We start from the raw sequence: 18039 nt of genomic DNA on the forward strand, positions 1-18039 counted from the left end.
GTAGGACAGTATGCCATCCGTTTTCGTACCTTGGCCTCCGAACTCGGTTGGAACAACGAGGCTCTCGTAGGGATCTTTTGGCGTGGCCTGTCCAGTCGGATCAAAGACGTACTGGCAGGTCGGGATACTCCCACCTCTTTAGAGGATCTGATCTCACTGGCGACACGCATCGACCTGCGGTTTCAGGAACGTGCCCGTGAATTAGCCAGAGAGAGGAGCTCCTCTCCCCTCCTCCGTTCCTGCTCCAAGAAGCCGGGAAACTTCTCCGCCTAGGGTTGATAGGAGAGGCCTCCCTAGGTGTACGTGATTCCTCTCCTCCCCTGCTCGTGTCCGTATTATTGAATCTCGGTGCCAAGCGTTATTCTGAGGAGGCTTTCCTGGATTCTGGCGCGGAGGGGAATTTTATCACACTCGAGGCGGTTAAAAAATACCGGATTCCTGTCAGATCCCTGGAGACTCCTCGGTCGATTGTTTCGGTCAATGGTACGTCCGTGCTGGAGTCCGTTACCCAGGCCACCGAAGAGATCGAGCTGCAGATCGGAGCCCTGCACCTGGAGAAGATCTCCTTCCTCGTCTTGTCCACCATGTCTCACGCACTTCTTCTAGGCCTCCCTTGGCTACGGACTCATGAGCCAACCCTGGACTGGCGGTCGGGCGAGATACTCCGGTGGGGACCGTTCTGTCAGGAGAAGTGCCTGTTGCCCGTCCGTCTGATGAACTCTGCCGGCCCATCCCCGGCACCTACAGGTCTGCCGTCGGCTTACTGGTCCTTTGCAGATGTTTTCAACAAGAAGGAGGCCGAGACTCTGCCCCCCCATCGGCCATATGACTGTCCGATTGACCTCATTCCTGGTTCTACGCCACCCAGGGGTAGGATATACCCGCTATCCCCTGCTGAGACCCAAGCTATGTCTGACTATATCCAGGAGAACCTTGCTCGAGGTTTCATCCGTAAGTCCTCCTCGCCCGCGGGAGCGGGATTTTTCTTTGTAAAAAAGAAGGACGGCTCCCTCCGTCCTTGCATAGACTACCGAGGCCTGAACAATATCACGGTCAAGAACAAGTACCCATTGCCATTGATCCCGGAGCTCTTTGACCGACTTAGAGGAGCTCGAATTTTCACCAAACTGGATCTTCGTGGGGCCTACAACTTGATCCGCATTCGTTCCGGGGATGTGTGGAAGACCGCCTTTAACACCAGAGACGGTCACTACGAGTACTTGGTCATGCCCTTCGGCCTCTGCAATGCCCCAGCGGTTTTCCAGGAGTTTGTGAATGACGTCTTCCGGGATATGCTGTACTCCTGCGTGGTAGTCTATCTGGATGACATCCTCGTTTTTTCTCCAGACCTCTCCCACAGAAAGAACGTGCGTCAAGTCCTCCAGCGCCTGAGGGAGAACCGCCTTTATGCCAAGCTCGAGAAATGTGCCTTCGAGCAAACGTCCCTGCCATTCTTGGGGTACATTATCTCAGAATCAGGTCTATGCATGGATCCGGCAAAAGTGTCCGCCGTCCTCGATTGGCCACAGCCCCATGGGGTGAAGGCAATCCAACGCTTCCTTGGTTTTGCGAACTACTACCGACAGTTCGTTCCTCATTTTTCCTCGTTGGTTCGCCCCATCTCGTCCCTTATCTGCAAGGGAGCTAACCCAAAGGCTTGGCCCTCTGAGGCTGAAGAGGCCTTCCAGTCGTTGAAACAAGCCTTCGCCGCTGCTCCGGCGCTTCACCGACCTGAGGTTAGTAGACCTTTCACTCTCGAGGTAGACGCATCCTCTACTGGGGCTGGCGCAGTCCTTCTGCAGAAATCCTCTTCTGGACGTTTTGTCACCTGTGGCTTCTTTTCTAAAGTATTTTCCTCCACTGAGCAGAACTACTCCATTGGCGACAAAGAGCTATTGGCCATTAAGTTGGCCTTGGAGGAGTGGAGGTACTTACTGGAGGGTGCCATACATCCATTCAAGATCTTCACAGACCATAAGAACCTGGCGTACATCCAGTCCGCACAGAGGCTCAATCCTCGGCAAGCCAGGTGGTCCCTATTCTTCGCCCGCTTTGACTTTGAGCTACATTTTCGGCCCGGCGATAAGAACGTTAGAGCGGATGCGTTGTCAAGATCATTCCTGTCGTCTGATGCAGAGGAAGAACCCTCTCATATCATTGATTTATCCAAAGTAATTACTGTGGCTCCTGTCAAGTTAACCACGTTACCTCCGGGAAGAACCTTTGTGGCTGAGAATAACCGAAAACGAGTGCTAAATTGGGGACATTCGTCCAAGATTGCCGGCCACGTTGGTGTCAAAAAGACTTTGGACTTAATCTCTCGCCATTATTGGTGGCCTTCACTCTCCCACGATGTTAAAGACTTTGTAGCATCTTGCCCGTCCTGTGCCCAGAACAAGATACCCAGACAACCACCCTCCGGTCTTCTGTTCCCGCTTCCCATTCCGTCGGCTCCATGGCAGCACATAGCCATGGATTTCATTACTGATCTGCCTTGTTCTTCCGGTTGTACTGTGGTCTTGGTGGTTGTAGACCGATTTTCAAAGATGGCTCACTTCATTCCTCTTCCCGGACTACCCTCTGCTCCTGACTTGGCGAAGATCTTCATTTCCCATATCTTCAGGATTCACGGCTTCCCCCAGCACATCGTGTCGGATAGAGGGGTCCAATTCACCTCCCGGTTCTGGAGAGCTCTATGCGGACTCATGAAAGTGTCATTGGATTTCTCTTCCGCCTATCACCCCCAAACCAATGGGCAGGTGGAACGTACCAACCAGATCCTTACATCCTATCTCCGGCATTTTTCTAATGCTCACCAGAATGACTGGGTCGGTCTACTTCCTTGGGCTGAGTTCGCCTACAATAATCACTCCAGTGAATCGTCTACCAAGTCTCCTTTCTTCATCGTCTTTGGACAGCATCTCAATGTGCCTCTACCGGTACTTCCTGTCTCGGGGGGTACCTGCTGCCGATTCTCAGTCTGTGGAGTTTTCCAGGGTATGGCAGGAGACCAAAACCGCTCTCGAGAAAGCACGGGACAGAATGAAATTACACGCTGACAAGAGGCGCCTGGACGTTCCTCCATTTCTCCCTGGTGACAAGGTGTGGCTCTCCACCAAATACGTCCGCCTTAAGGTACCATCTTACAAACTGGGTCCCCGTTACATTGGTCCTTTTGAGGTCCTCAGGCGGATTAATGATGTTGCTTACAAATTGAAGCTGCCTCCTTCACTCCGTATTCCCAATTCCTACCATGTGTCTCTCCTAAAACCTGTGGTTCTTAACCGATTTCATCCTTCTCCAGGCCACACACCTTAGCCTGTTGGCTTGGGGGATGAGTTTGAGGTGAATGACATTTTGGCCATGAAGAAGGTAAGAGGGAGAACCATGTTCCTGGTCGATTGGAAGGGTTTTGGCCCCGAGGAGAGGTCATGGGAACCCAGGGAGAATATCCACGCACCCCAGATTTTGTCTAAGTTCCTCTCCAGTTTTAGAAAGAGGGGGCGTAAAGGGGGGGTACTGTCACGCCGTGCTCACCTGGGGGCGGGACCTCGGTCCCGACGTCATCTCTTCCGGAGCTGCGGTCACTCCGGGGGTCCCGTAGGGTGCGCACGCGCAGCTCCCATCCCCGGGCCTCCTCCTACATGTCACGTTTGCGCTTGCGCGCTCCTGTCAGTGCTGTATAGGGCTCGGTCCTCTCTATGGTAATGGAGGACCTGACCCGGAACCTGTAGTGGTCATGTGCTTTCTGGCTAGGTCCTGACCCGGAACCAGTAGTAGTCATGTGCTATATCAGACGACCTCCCCCTAGGGGAGGTGCCTGATTATTGTTGTGCTCCTGGCTTGGTCTGCCGTGTCCCTGCCTGGCTGTGCGCTGTACTCAGGTCCTCTGCCTTGCACTCTGTTGTGCCTCTTGGCACACGCTCTGAATCTGCACTCTGCTTTGTACTTGGTTGTGCCTCCTGGCACACGCTCTGACCCTGTGTTCTGTCTCGTACTCGGTTGTGCCTCCTGGCACATGCTCTGACACTGTACTCTGTCTCATACTTGGTTGTGCCTCCTGGCACACACTCTGATTCCGTGCTCTGTCTTATACTCAGTTGTGCCTCCGGGCACACATTCTGATCCTGTACTCAGTCTCTTACTCTGTTACACCTCCTGGCACACCTGCTGCCTGACTCAGTGCTCTGACGTGCTCCTTGCACGCTTGCTGCTTCACTCACACCCGGACGAACGAAGTCTCTGTATACCACGTGTTCCCGTGTCCACACTTTACACGTTCCTGCAGACACTCTCACCCACTCGTGTCTCCTGTGAGCCGGCCGCCTGGTGCCAGCAGTCGTGGTGCCTCACCCCCTGGGGCTTGCCCCTGACACTCCCTGTATAGGGGGTGGTCTTCACTAGGTCAGCTCGCCCTGGGAGGGTTGGTGTCACGACCCAGAGGGTCCACTCCAGGAGTCGTCACAATAATGTCAGCGGTGACCACTGTATTACCTGTACACTGACATTGTATACAGAGCTCCTGTGTATAATGTCACCGTGATCACTGTACTACCTGTACACTGACACAATATACAGAGCTCCTGTGTATAATGTCACCGGTGATCACTGTATTACCTGTACGCTGACACTGTATACAGAGCTCCTGTGTATGTCACTGGTGATCATTGTATTACCTATACACTATATACAGAGCTCCTATGTATGTCACCAGTGATCACTGCATTACTTGTACATAGACACTGCCTACTGTTAGGCATCAGGTTTCTGCGTCTGCTCTGCAGGAATCCAGATCTTCACATTCCGCGGTCTCCTGCTGTCTATCTACTGCAGAGAAGATTACTTTGCAGCAGACCTCTCCAGAGACTAAGTTCCTCTGTGCTCCTACTGGGCATGCTCACGAGACGATCTCCCATTAGAGATCGGGAGTCATGTGACCAGGTCCTGCTCCAGATCTCATTGGTCCATCTCGGAAATCTGGAAGGTCCCGCAAGGCTATAAAAAGTGCGCATGACCATTCGGCCATGCGCTAGTATAGACTATACTTGCTACTGTATGTGTGAATGGTGTCGGATGTATGTTTCTGGTGACTGACTCATTATAAAACACTTTCCCTCTGATATTACGCATGTGGATAGGGAATTAGTTCAGCAGTCAGCACCAGTCAGTGGCAAGCCTTAAGCCACTGTGCACACCACACCGCTACGCTAGCGTCCGACATTGCGCTTGCTTTGTCGTCGAGCAGCAGTGTCCTACGCCGCGCTGCAATTGCAGCCCTTCTTGGCACTCTCAGAAGCGACACTGCACACACGGTAGGTCTAGAGGGACGCAGCTCCTCTGTCTTGGGTCCTGCTCCTGTGACCAGATACCGTGTGTTAGGACGGCGGAATGCACCAAATATAAAATAACAGGAGGTGCGTTCGCCGCCCGGAGTCCACCGTGCGGTGACAAGACCGCTGCTGAACAATGGCAGATGCACCTAATCAATGAGGTACTGCGCTCGGGTTAACGTCACCCGAACACTAAGGACGGCTCTGTTCTGGCACAGAGTCGCAAGAGGCAATGTGATGCCGAGACGCGGCTCTGTTAATGTCACAGAGACCTGCGTGTGGCGTCGCAACAGCGACCAAGAGTAGCTGCGGTTAGTGCAGCGCAGCGGCAGGTAAAGCCGCAGACGTCGGCGCTGAGACACGGGCGCCGACGGACGCTAGTGTAGGCGAGGATCACGTGGCGTGTAGCTTGCCACAAGCTGAGACTGACTATCCAACTCTCTGTCACCATTCGTAATATCCGAGGGAAGGGGTTTCATAATGCGTCAGTCACCAGTCCACACATCCGTCACCATACACACACAGCATAATATGCTACACTAGCGCATCGCCGAGCTGCCATGTGGGCTTTTTATAGCGATGCGCTTCTGGGACCTTCCATTAGCTTGGGAAGGACCAATCAGATCCGACATAGGACCTGAGCATGTGACCCCTGCTCTCCAGTGAGAGGTCAAGTTGCGGGCATGCCCAGTAGCACGGCATGAGGACTTAGCCTCAGGAGCAGTTATGTTTTTGTTGCGGCACCTCTGTGTGAGAACAGAGCCCGCTCTGCGCACTCCGAGTGAAGTGAAGTTGAACCCGTGCGCATCATACCGCCATATTGCTCCTCTGTCATTACCTAGCAGCGGTGTAACACCTACTGCACAGTGGACCCTGAGCGGCGAACGCACTTTATTATTTATTTTTATTTAGTGTGTTCTGCCATTCCTAACATTATACTAGCACCAGGGTCTGGCTAGTAATGGCAGATCAGCGCACCTCCTTCAGTGCATTCGCCAGCTAGAGGGCCGGTTGGCTACTCGAGAGTGTTATCGCAGCGGCGAAGTCTTTGGAGGCTGCTGTACAGGCGATCGCAGAGGCGGTTTCACGTATGTCCACGTCCTCCCACGCACCGACAGTTACCCACCTCCCGTTGTCCGATAAATTTTCTGGCGATAGCGCCTCCTGTAGGGGTTTCATCAGCCAGTGCTCTATCCAGCAGGAGTTACTGGCTGCGCGATTCCTTACGGAACGGGCCAAGGTGGGGTTTATTGTTTCCCTTCTGTCGGTCAAGGCGTTGGAGTGGGCTACGCCACTATGGGAGCGTGGTGACCCAGAGGTTCGGACTGCTGCTCAGTTTCTAACAGCTATTAAGCAGGTCTTCCTGGGACTACGGGTCACGCACGACACCTCTCTTCAGCTACTCGCTTTGACTCAGGGATCCCTCTCGGTTAGTCAGTATGCCATTCATTTTCAGACACTGGCTTCCGAGCTGGAGTGGTCTGATAAGCCCTCATCCCTGTGTTTTGGAGAGGTTTGACGGAGCATGTTAAGGATGCTCTCTCTACCAGAGAGCTTCCTGCAAGTTTGAAGAGCTGATTGCTATTTCCACCCGCATTGATCTTCGTTTTTCGGAGCGCTGTCTGGAGCGTGCTCAATCCAAACGGAAGGTTACCTCGACTCCCAACTTTTTTGAGCCTCTGGAATCTCCTGAACCAGAGACTCAACTCCCAGATCACATGGAGGTGTCTCGCGCCGTTCTCGAGGCGCGTCCGGCGCAAAATTCCATTTGCGGTTACCATTGTCAATGCGCTGTTTCTCAGGACAACAGTGTCCCGCAATGGCCAAACTCTGTGCCGCCGAGCAAGACCTTTGTCCCTCCCCACCTTCTGCCGAAGGTCCTCGTGTGGGCACACGCGTCCAGGGCGGGTGGTCACTGTGGCTACATGCAGACCACAAAACTCCTGGCGGGGTCGTATTGGTGGCCGCCAGGGCTCGGGACATTAAAAAATATATTCAGGCATGCGCCTCATGTGCTCGGGTTAGCCTCCTTAAGCAGAGAGTGGAGACGTCCGCCGTCACACCGCGGCATTCCATTTCAACTTATGCTCCTGGCGTTTTTGCCGCACCCGTTGTCTCTCACGTGTCCCTTCTTAAACCTGGCGATCTTGCCACCTCTGATACCTTCCACGTGTCCCGGTTTTCCGTGTCACCTACCGGGACATCAGACTTGCCTCCGGACGAGTCTGAGGCCTATGCCTCTGATGGGCACAGGGTGGTGGATTGGAAGGCTCAGAGAGGAGGGGGCCCTAGGAGAGGGGGTAATGTTAGGTGTCAGGTTTCTGCATCTGCTCTGCAGGAATCCAGAGCCTCACATTCCATGGTCTCCTGCTGTCTATCTACTGCAGAGATTACTTTGCAGCAGACCGCTCCAGAGACTAAGTTCCTCTGTGCTCCTACTGGGCATGCTCACGAGACGATCTCCCATTGGAGATCGGGAGTCATGTGCCCAGGTCCTGCTCCAGATCTCATTGGTCCATCTCGGAAATCTGGAAGGTCCCACACGGCTCTAAAAAGTGTTCATCACCGTTCGGCCATGCGCTAGTATAGACTATACTTGCTATGTATGAATGGTGTCGGATGTATGTTTCTGGTGACTGACTCATTATAAAACCCCTTCCTTCTGATATTACGCATGTGGATAGGGAATTAGTTTAGCAGTCAGTGCCAGTCATTGGTAAGCCTTAAGCCATTGTGCACACCGCTAGGCTAGCGTCCGACATTGCGCTTGCTTTCTGACTTTGTCGTTGAGCGGCAGTGTCCTATGCCGCGCTGCAGTTGCAGCCCTTTTTGGTGCTCGCAGAAGCGACGCCGCACACATGGTAGGTCTAGAGGGACGCAGCTCCTCTGTCTTGGGTCCTGCTCCTGTGACCAGATACCGTGTGTGCATTTACCTGAGGCCTGTCACTAACAGGTTCAGCATTTTGTATGTTTTTGTTGCGGCACTTCTGTGTGAACAGAGCCCACTCTGCGCACTCCGGGTGAAGTTGAACCCGTGCGCAAAATACCGCCATATTGCTCCACTGTCATTACCTAGCAGCGGTGTAACACCTACTGCACGGTGGACCCCGAACGGCGAACGCACTTTATTATTTATTTTTATTTAGTGCGTTCCGCCGTTCCTAACAGCATACTAAGTACAGATCTCCTATGTATAATGGCACTTTTGGTGATATTAGTATTGTGGTTTTTTTGTTAGTGATCAGTATTGTAGTATTCAGTCACTATGTGGTGGTAATATGTTGTCCGGCCATGGTGTGGTGATATTTTTCCTTGTCTGTGCTATTATTTGGTCACCATGTGGTGGTAATATGTGGTCTGGTCATGGTGTGGTGGCATTTATTCCTTGTATGTGGTATTATTTGGTCACTGTGGTGGTAATATGTTGTCTGGACATGGTGTGGTGGTATTTGCTTCTTGTATGTTTTATTATAGATCACTATGTGGTGATATGTGGTCTGGTCATGGTGTGGTGGTATTTGTTCCTTGTATGTGGTATTATTCGGTCACTGTGGTGGTAATATGGTGTCTGGTCAGGGTGCAGTGGTATTTGTCCCTTATATGTAACATTATTGATCATTTTAAAAATTGAAAAATAAATAAAAATATACAGAAATTGTATTGGATATTTTAACAAATGTTTAATAGGATAGAGTAGAGTAGGGCCCGGACAAAAGTCTAACATGTCGTGGTGGTGGCTTAAAAAATCTTTTGGTCAAAACAAAAGCTGCTGGCCATATGTGTGATCTAGTGATGGGAACTGTTAATGTGTGATAGTTGAGATGTGGAGTTTTTCCAAGAGAGGGGTGGGACTGTGGACAGTTTGAGGGGTGGAGACAGGGCTGAGTTGGAGCCTGTAGTCTCAAGGGGGCCCCGAAAATTTTGCCAGTATGGGGCCCCAGAAATTCCTAGTGGCGGCCCTGCCTGTGTGCACACGGGCAATGTTTGCTCCCAGGAAGGTGCGGATGTGGGACAAAGCAGGAGGAATCTCCATTGTTCTTATAGCATTTGTTACACTATTACTAAGCACTAATTTATAAAATTTATCACCAGTTTTATTCACAAGTAATTTGTGCCAGCAAAATGGCCCCAAATCCTACACCCTGGGTACTGCCGATATATCCAGGTTGTCTGCCCCCTGTGCCATGGTCCTAAATGCAGAAACGCTGCATGTTTCCACATTTCGTCTTTAATATATATATCTTTTGTGGTTAACAAACTTCTCCGATTATTGGGTCTTTGCTGTATTTTTTATGTTTCTGCACTCTAAGCACCACTTTGTGTTTTTTTTTGGGGGGGTTGCCCTGGAGTGATGCTTCTAACCTAAGGTCCCTGCCAGGGCCGGACTGGGACTAAAATTCAGCCCTGGCATTTGAAGTTACACAGGCCCACTAGTCACATGGTGACTATATATCTTTGTACACTTGTAGGTTACAAGAAGTGAGAGGAGATTAACACGACTATATAACATGTAGTCAGAGCTGTGCCCAGTATTTCAGCTCAGTCCTATTTATTGCTTTTAGGTACAGTACTCCTCCCAAAGCTCTGTCCCCTTTTGTACACACGGTGACAGAATTTCTGGCAGAACTGCTATCCATTGGGCAACCAGACCCCCTGGTCATAGCTGCCCCTATCATACCTCCCAACTTTTGAAGAAGGGAAAGAGGGACAAAGACTGCGGCGTGCGCAGCGCGCCGCTGCAAATTTTAGGCCACACCCATTTCGCAACTAGTCATACCCATGTCCACGCCTAATCGCACCCATTTAGCACTGCTGATCACACTTACTGGTACTGAGGGCACAGTGGCTGGCATTATGGGCACACTGACTGGCACTAAGGAAGAGAGAAAACAGAGAGAGAGAGAAAAAAGAGAGAGAAAGAAAGGAGAGCGAGAGAGAAAGAACAGAGAGAGAAAGAAGAACAGAGAGAGAAAGAAAGAGGGGAAGAAAGAACAGCGAGAGACAAAGAAAGAACAGAGAGAGAAAGAAAGAAGTAAAGAAAAGAAAGAAAGAACAGAGAGAAAGAAAGAGGGGAAAGAAAGAACAGAGAGAGAGAAAGAAAGAACAGAGAGAGAAAGAAAATGAGGGAAAGACAGAACAGAGAATGAGAAAGAAAGAACAGAGAAAGAAAGAAAAAGAGAGAAATAAATAAAGATTCTATAAAGATACTATAGCAGCCCGGCTCCCATTGTAATTGCCCATCTGAGCCTCCCGGTGCAGGACATATCATGATCCACTCACATGGCCGGCAACCCCGATTCCAAGGCGATCCTGCTGTCTGCGCTGTCGGAGGAGGACATGGTGATGGATCTGAAGCATTCCTGGTTCCGTCACAATCTCCTCATGAAATTACCTCATTTCCGGTCAGCTACCAGTACATCACTTCAGGTGGAACATCATGTGTGTTTTAAAAAGCTCCTCGGGGCTCCGCCATGTACTCCTGTGTCCGTGGGAAAAGCCCGCTTTGTATGGCTCCGCTCCGTACATCCCGTACACATATGGCTTCACTCCGTACACACACGGCTCCGCTCCGTATACCCCATACACACGCGGCTCCGCTCCGTACACCAAGTACACACATGGCTCCGCTCCGTACACCTCGTACACTCGCGGCTCCGCTCCGTACACCTCGTACACACACGGCTCCGCTCCGTACACCTCGTACACACACGGCTCCGCTCCGTACACCTCGTACACACGCGGCTCCGCTCCGTACACCTCGTACACACGCGGCTCCGCTCCGTACACCTCGTACACACGCGGCTCCGCTCCGTACACCTCGTACACACGCGGCTCCGCTCCGTACACCTCGTACACACGCGGCTCTGCTCCGTACACTTCGTACACACACGGCTCCGCTCCGTACACCTCGTACACACACAGCTCCACTCCGTACACCTCATACACACACAGCTCTGCTACATCTACCCTGTAAACCCCTCCTGACCACACACATACTTACCTCATCCAGCACCATGACAACAGCACAGCAGAGTCTTGCAGACACCAAGAGGCAAGGCTGAACGCACAGGACCTGTGATGAGGTCACAGGAGGGACGGAGTCAGGGGTCACATGATCAGGGGTCTGGACAAAGGCTCCTGATCATGTGACCCCTGACTCCTCCCCTCCTGTGACCTCATCACAGGTCCTGTGAACATAGAAGAGAGCAGGCAAGCGACGCTGTGAGTGGCTGCGGGGGGGAGGTCTCATGCTACGGCGAGGATGGGGGGTGTGGGGGGGCGTGGCGGCTTATCTCCCTGTAGTGCGGGAGGGTTGGAAACTATAACAGCCGTGCTCGCAGAGGGCCGGCGGAAGGAGCAACAGCCAGGCCAGTGGCCACATCAGCTGGCAAGCGACCAGATGATCGGGCGCTGCCGCCCGTGGCCCACATGACAGCGGCCCAGCGGGAAAATGCCCGGTTGGTTATATTACCAATCGGGGCCTGGTCCCTGCCCTGCTCCCATGCTCCCTGCTGCCGTCTTCACCTTTTATCGGCACCATTTTGTGACTATAACTTCTGTCTGCAGGAAGTCAGATGTAACAGAAACATGCAATCGGCCACGTTCACACGTTAAGTAATTTACCTCAGTATTTGTAAGGCAAAAATCAGGAGAGGAACAATCAGAGGAAAAGTATAATAGAAACACGTTACCACTTCTGTATTTCTCACACACTCCTGGTTTGGCCTTACAGATACTGATGTAAAATACTGACCAAATACTGAACTTGTGAATGTGGCTTTAGGCTGGTTTCACACATCCTGATATTTGAGGGACTGGAGATATCAGTGTGTGTAATACATGTGGCAACTGTGTGCCGCATCAGAACCAAATGGACAGCCGCCAGGGAAAAAGCACTACAGTAAGCACTGTTCCCCAGCCAGGGTCGCACCTAAAATGAAGTTGATCACTTCGCCTCAGGTGGCATTGAGTCCCTGAAGACAAGTGTAAAGATCAATGTCTCAAATATATTCCTATTTAAAAGCATGTGTATTTTACATGTGCATCAGGGTAGGGTAGTAAAGAGTAAACCAGACTTATTTGTACTGATTTTACCCGGGGGGGTTGCGCCATTTTGCAGTTCGCCTCAGGCAGCAGAGAGGCTAGGTTCACCCCTGAGCACAGGTAACGATATTCCTGATTTCCGGGAGCAGCAGGACACTCCAGCAGTGATGTCTCACCTGGGTGCAGGGTGCATGTTGTTCACTGGAGGAAGGTTCTGAGCTCTGGATCATCTTGCAGATCAAACTTCAAGCAGAAAGTTGAGGTTGGATTTTTGTCATTGATGAGATTTTTTTTGTTTTTTTCTGTGAAATAATGGACAAACCTTTTTGATAGATGAGAAGACATAATATTAGGTCTTACGGTGCCTCTATACTTGCAGATAATAATTGAAGTAATCAGTGGTACAATCAAAATAAATGACCAGTAAACAAGATCAGAGAAGAATCTACATTGGTGAGAATCTTGTAAGAAATCGCTGAATAGCCATCGCTTAATCGTTACATTGAACGTTTTTACACTGACACTAGAATATTGCTTTGCCATAGAAAAATTAAAATCCATAAGACATCTTCAGGGTAAGGACATGCCCTCCCCCATCACCTTGAACATATGTGAGGGAAAGCTATGTATAACTGGAGAAGATCTCCTTTTTAAAGGGAATCTGTCACCCATTTTCAGCCTATAAGCTGCGGCCACCGCTATTCAGCCGCTATTCTGGCTAAACTGTAAATGTTGGGCGCTCAGACTGCCATCCCATGGCATCTGTTAACCATTACTCACATTTAGTGTTGTCCGCAGATAGCTTAAACTCGGCTGGAAAGAACACGTTTGAAGGTTCAGTAGAAGGTTTATTCTCAGCCTAATCCTTGCACAATGCACAGTTACAGTAGGTAAAAAGAGACTTTCCTTGTATAGAGCTGTATAAACATGTGTCTACAAAATGGAGAAAGACTCAAAGATGGAGAAGAAGGGAGGGGTTACAGAAATGAGAGTCACATGCAAGGGGGGAGGAGAAAAACTCTAAAAGGGACAGTTCTATACACAGCAATGAAAAACAACAATATGATTAAATGCAGTACTGTCTGTATGATTCTAAATCATGGGACATGACAACCGCCATCAGGGGCTTATCTAAAGCATTCTGTAATGCTGTAGATAAGCCCCCTGATGCAGGGGTGGATTAAGGGTAGCCAGGGCCCGGGGCAGTTCAGACTCTGAGGGCCCCCCTCGTCACGTGACGGGGGTCACGAATCGTAGAGCCACACTCTACATAGAGAATAATGGGGCCTCCAGCACCGACCTCCACCCGCAGAGCCACACTCTACATAGAGAATAATGGGGCCTCCAGCACCGACCTCCACCCGCAGAGCCGCACTCCACATAGAGAATAATGGAGCCTCCAGCACCGACCTCCACCCGCAGAGTCGCACTCCACATAGAGAATAATGGGGCCTCCAGCACCGACCTCCACCCGCAGAGCCACACTCCACATAGAGAATAATGGGGCCTCGGGCACCGACCTCCACCCACAGAGCCCCACTCCACATAGAGAATAATGGAGCCTCCAGCACCGACCTCCACCCGCAGAGCCACACTCCACATAGAGAATAATGGGGCCTCCAGCACCGACCTCCACCCGCAGAGCCGCACTCCACATAGAGAATAATGGGGCCTCCAGCACCGACCTCCACCCGCAGAGCCACAATCCACATAGAGAATAATGGAGCCTCCAGCACATCCCTCCACCCGCAGAGCCGCACTCCACATAGAGAATAATGGGGCCTCCAGCACCGACCTCCACCCGCAGAGCCACACTCCACATAGAGAATAATGGAGCCTCCAGCACCGACCTCCACCCGCACTCCACATAGAGAATAATGGAGCCTCCAGCACCGACCTCCACCCGCAGAGCCGCACTCCACACAGAGAATAATGGAGCCTCCAGCACCGACCTCCACCCACACTCCACATAGAGAATAATGGAGCCTCCAGCACCGACCTCCACCCGCAGAGCCGCACTCTACATAGAGAATAATGGGGCCTCCAGCACCGACCTCCACCCGCAGAGCCGCACTCCACATAGAGAATAATGGGGCCTCCAGCACCGACCTCCACCCGCAGAGCCACACTCCACATAGAGAATAATGGAGCCTCCAGCACCGACCTCCACCTGCAGAGCCGCACTCCACATAGAGAATAATGGAGCCTCCAGCACCGACCTCCACCCACACTCCACATAGAGAATAATGGAGCCTCCAGCACCGACCTCCACCCGCAGAGCCGCACTCCACATAGAGAATAATGGAGCCTCCAGCACCAACCTCCACCCGCAGAGCCCCACTCCACATAGAGAATAATGGAGCCTCCAGCACCGACCTCCACCCGCAGAGCCCCACTCCACATAGAGAATAATGGAGCCTCCAGCACCGACCTCCACCCGCAGAGCCACACTCCACATAGAGAATAATGGGGCCTCCAGCACCGACCTCCACCCGCAGAGCCGCACTCCACATAGAGAATAATGGGGCCTCCAGCACCGACCTCCACCCACAGAGCCGCACTCCACATAGAGAATAATGGAGCCTCCAGCATCTACCTCCACCCGCAGTGCCACACTCTACATAGAGAATAATGGGGCCTCCAGCACCGACCTCCACCCGCAGAGCCGCACTCCACATAGAGAATAATGGGGCCTCCAGCACCGACCTCCACCCGCAGAGCCACACTCCACATAGAGAATAATGGAGCCTCCAGCACCGACCTCCACCTGCAGAGCCGCACTCCACATAGAGAATAATGGAGCCTCCAGCACCGACCTCCACCCACACTCCACATAGAGAATAATGGAGCCTCCAGCACCGACCTCCACCCGCAGAGCCGCACTCCACGTAGAGAATAATGGAGCCTCCAGCACCAACCTCCACCCGCAGAGCCCCACTCCACATAGAGAATAATGGAGCCTCCAGCACCGACCTCCACCCGCAGAGCCCCACTCCACATAGAGAATAATGGAGCCTCCAGCACCGACCTCCACCCGCAGAGCCACACTCCACATAGAGAATAATGGGGCCTCCAGCACCGACCTCCACCCGCAGAGCCGCACTCCACATAGAGAATAATGGGGCCTCCAGCACCGACCTCCACCCACAGAGCCGCACTCCACATAGAGAATAATGGAGCCTCCAGCACCTACCTCCACCCGCAGTGCCACACTCTACATAGAGAATAATGGAGCCTCCAGCACTGACCTCCACCCGCAGAGCCACACTCCATATAGAGAATAATGAAGCCTCCAGCACTGACCTCCACCCGCAGAGCCACACTCCACATAGAGAATAATGGAGCCTCCAGCACCGACCTCCACCCGCAGAGCCACACTCCACATAGAGAATAATGGAGCCTCCAGCACCGACCTCCACCCACAGAGCCGCACTCCACATAGAGAATAATGGGGCCTCCAGCACCTACCTCCACCCGCAGAGCCACACTCCACATAGAGAATAATGAAGCCTCCAGCACCGACCTCCACCAGCAGAGCCGCACTCCACATAGAGAATAATGGAGCCTCCAGCACCGACCTCCACCCGCAGAGCCACACTCCACATAGAGAATAATGGAGCCTCCAGCACCGACCTCCACCCACAGAGCCGCACTCCACATAGAGAATAATGGGGCCTCCAGCACCTACCTCCACCCGCAGAGCCACACTCTACATAGAGAATAATGGAGCCTCCAGCACTGACCTCCACCCGCAAAGCCACACTCCACATAGAGAATAATGAAGCCTCCAGCACTGACCTCCACCCGCAGAGCCGCACTCCACATAGAGAATAATGGAGCCTCCAGCACCGACCTCCACCCACAGAGCCGCACTCCACATAGAGAATAATGTGGCCTCCAGCACCTACCTCCACCCGCAGAGCCACACTCTACATAGAGAATAATGGAGCCTCCAGCACTGACCTCCACCCGCAGAGCCGCACTCCACATAGAGAATAATGAAGCCTCCAGCACTGACCTCCACCCGCAGAGCCACACTCCACATAGAGAATAATGAAGCCTCCAGCACTGACCTCCACCCGCAGAGCCGCACTCCACATAGAGAATAATGGAGCCTCCAGCACCGACCTCCACCCACAGAGCCGCACTCCACATAGAGAATAATGGGGCCTCCAGCACCTACCTCCACCTGCAGAGCCACACTCTACATAGAGAATAATGGAGCCTCCAGCACTGACCTCCACCCGCAGAGCCGCACTCCACATAGAGAATAATGGGGCCTCCAGCACCGACCTCCACCCGCAGAGCCACACTCCACATAGAGAATAATGGAGCCTCCAGCACCGACCTCCACCCGTAGAGCCGCACTCCACATAGAGAATAATGGAGCCTCCAGCACCGACCTCCACCTGCAGAGACGCACTCCACATAGAGAATAATGGAGCCTCCAGCACCGACCTCCACCCGCAGAGCCTCACTCCACATAGAGAATAATGAAGCCTCCAGCACTGACCTCCACCCGCAGAGCCACACTCCACATAGAGAATAATGGAGCCTCCAGCACCGACCTTCACCCGCAGAGCCACACTCCACATAGAGAATAATGGAGCCTCCGGCACCGACCTCCACCCACAGAGCCGCACTCCACATAGAGAATAATGGAGCCTCCAGCACCGACCTCCACCCACAGAGCCGCACTCCACATAGAGAATAATGGGGCCTCCAGCACCTACCTCCACCCGCAGAGCCACACTCTACATAGAGAATAATGAAGCCTCCAGCACCGACCTCCACCAGCAGAGCCGCACTCCACATAGAGAATAATGGAGCCTCCAGCACCGACCTCCACCCGCAGAGCCACACTCCACATAGAGAATAATGGAGCCTCCAGCACCGACCTCCACCCACAGAGCCGCACTCCACATAGAGAATAATGGGGCCTCCAGCACCTACCTCCACCCGCAGAGCCACACTCTACATAGAGAATAATGGAGCTTCCAGCACTGACCTCCACCCGCAGAGCCACACTCCACATAGAGAATAATGAAGCCTCCAGCACTGACCTCCACCCGCAGAGCCGCACTCCACATAGAGAATAATGGAGCCTCCAGCACCGACCTCCACCCACAGAGCCGCACTCCACATAGAGAATAATGTGGCCTCCAGCACCTACCTCCACCCGCAGAGCCACACTCTACATAGAGAATAATGGAGCCTCCAGCACTGACCTCCACCCGCAGAGCCGCACTCCACATAGAGAATAATGAAGCCTCCAGCACTGACCTCCACCCGCAGAGCCACACTCCACATATAGAATAATGAAGCCTCCAGCACTGACCTCCACCCGCAGAGCCGCACTCCACATAGAGAATAATGGAGCCTCCAGCACCGACCTCCACCCACAGAGCCGCACTCCACATAGAGAATAATGGGGCCTCCAGCACCTACCTCCACCCGCAGAGCCACACTCTACATAGAGAATAATGGAGCCTCCAGCACTGACCTCCACCCGCAGAGCCGCACTCCACATAGAGAATAATGGGGCCTCCAGCACCGACCTCCACCCGCAGAGCCACACTCCACATAGAGAATAATGGAGCCTCCAGCACCGACCTCCAACCGTAGAGCCGCACTCCACATAGAGAATAATGGAGCCTCCAGCACC

At 52.6% G+C, this 18039-nt stretch overlaps 1 long non-coding RNA gene across 2 annotated transcripts in view; it reads right to left on the reverse strand.

Moving 5' to 3' along the window:
• The window catches only part of LOC141051654 (uncharacterized), a 66392-nt gene that overhangs the window by 47350 nt on the left and 1003 nt on the right, over nt 1-18039 (reverse strand). The window contains exons 1-2 of one of the 2 annotated variants that reach the window (XR_012220665.1): nt 13155-13318; nt 12551-12696 (exon numbers count right to left, since the gene is read on the reverse strand). This is a non-coding gene — a long non-coding RNA (uncharacterized lncRNA). Of the gene's footprint in view, nt 1-12550; nt 12697-13154; nt 13319-18039 lie in introns of those variants that run through there. The other variant, XR_012220666.1, reaches the window with a different exon arrangement.

The sequence above is a fragment of the Dendrobates tinctorius genome, unplaced genomic scaffold (assembly GCF_039654945.1).
Source record: "Dendrobates tinctorius isolate UK_male_01 unplaced genomic scaffold, ASM3965494v1 ptg000158l, whole genome shotgun sequence".
Lineage (NCBI taxonomy): Eukaryota > Metazoa > Chordata > Amphibia > Anura > Dendrobatidae > Dendrobates > Dendrobates tinctorius.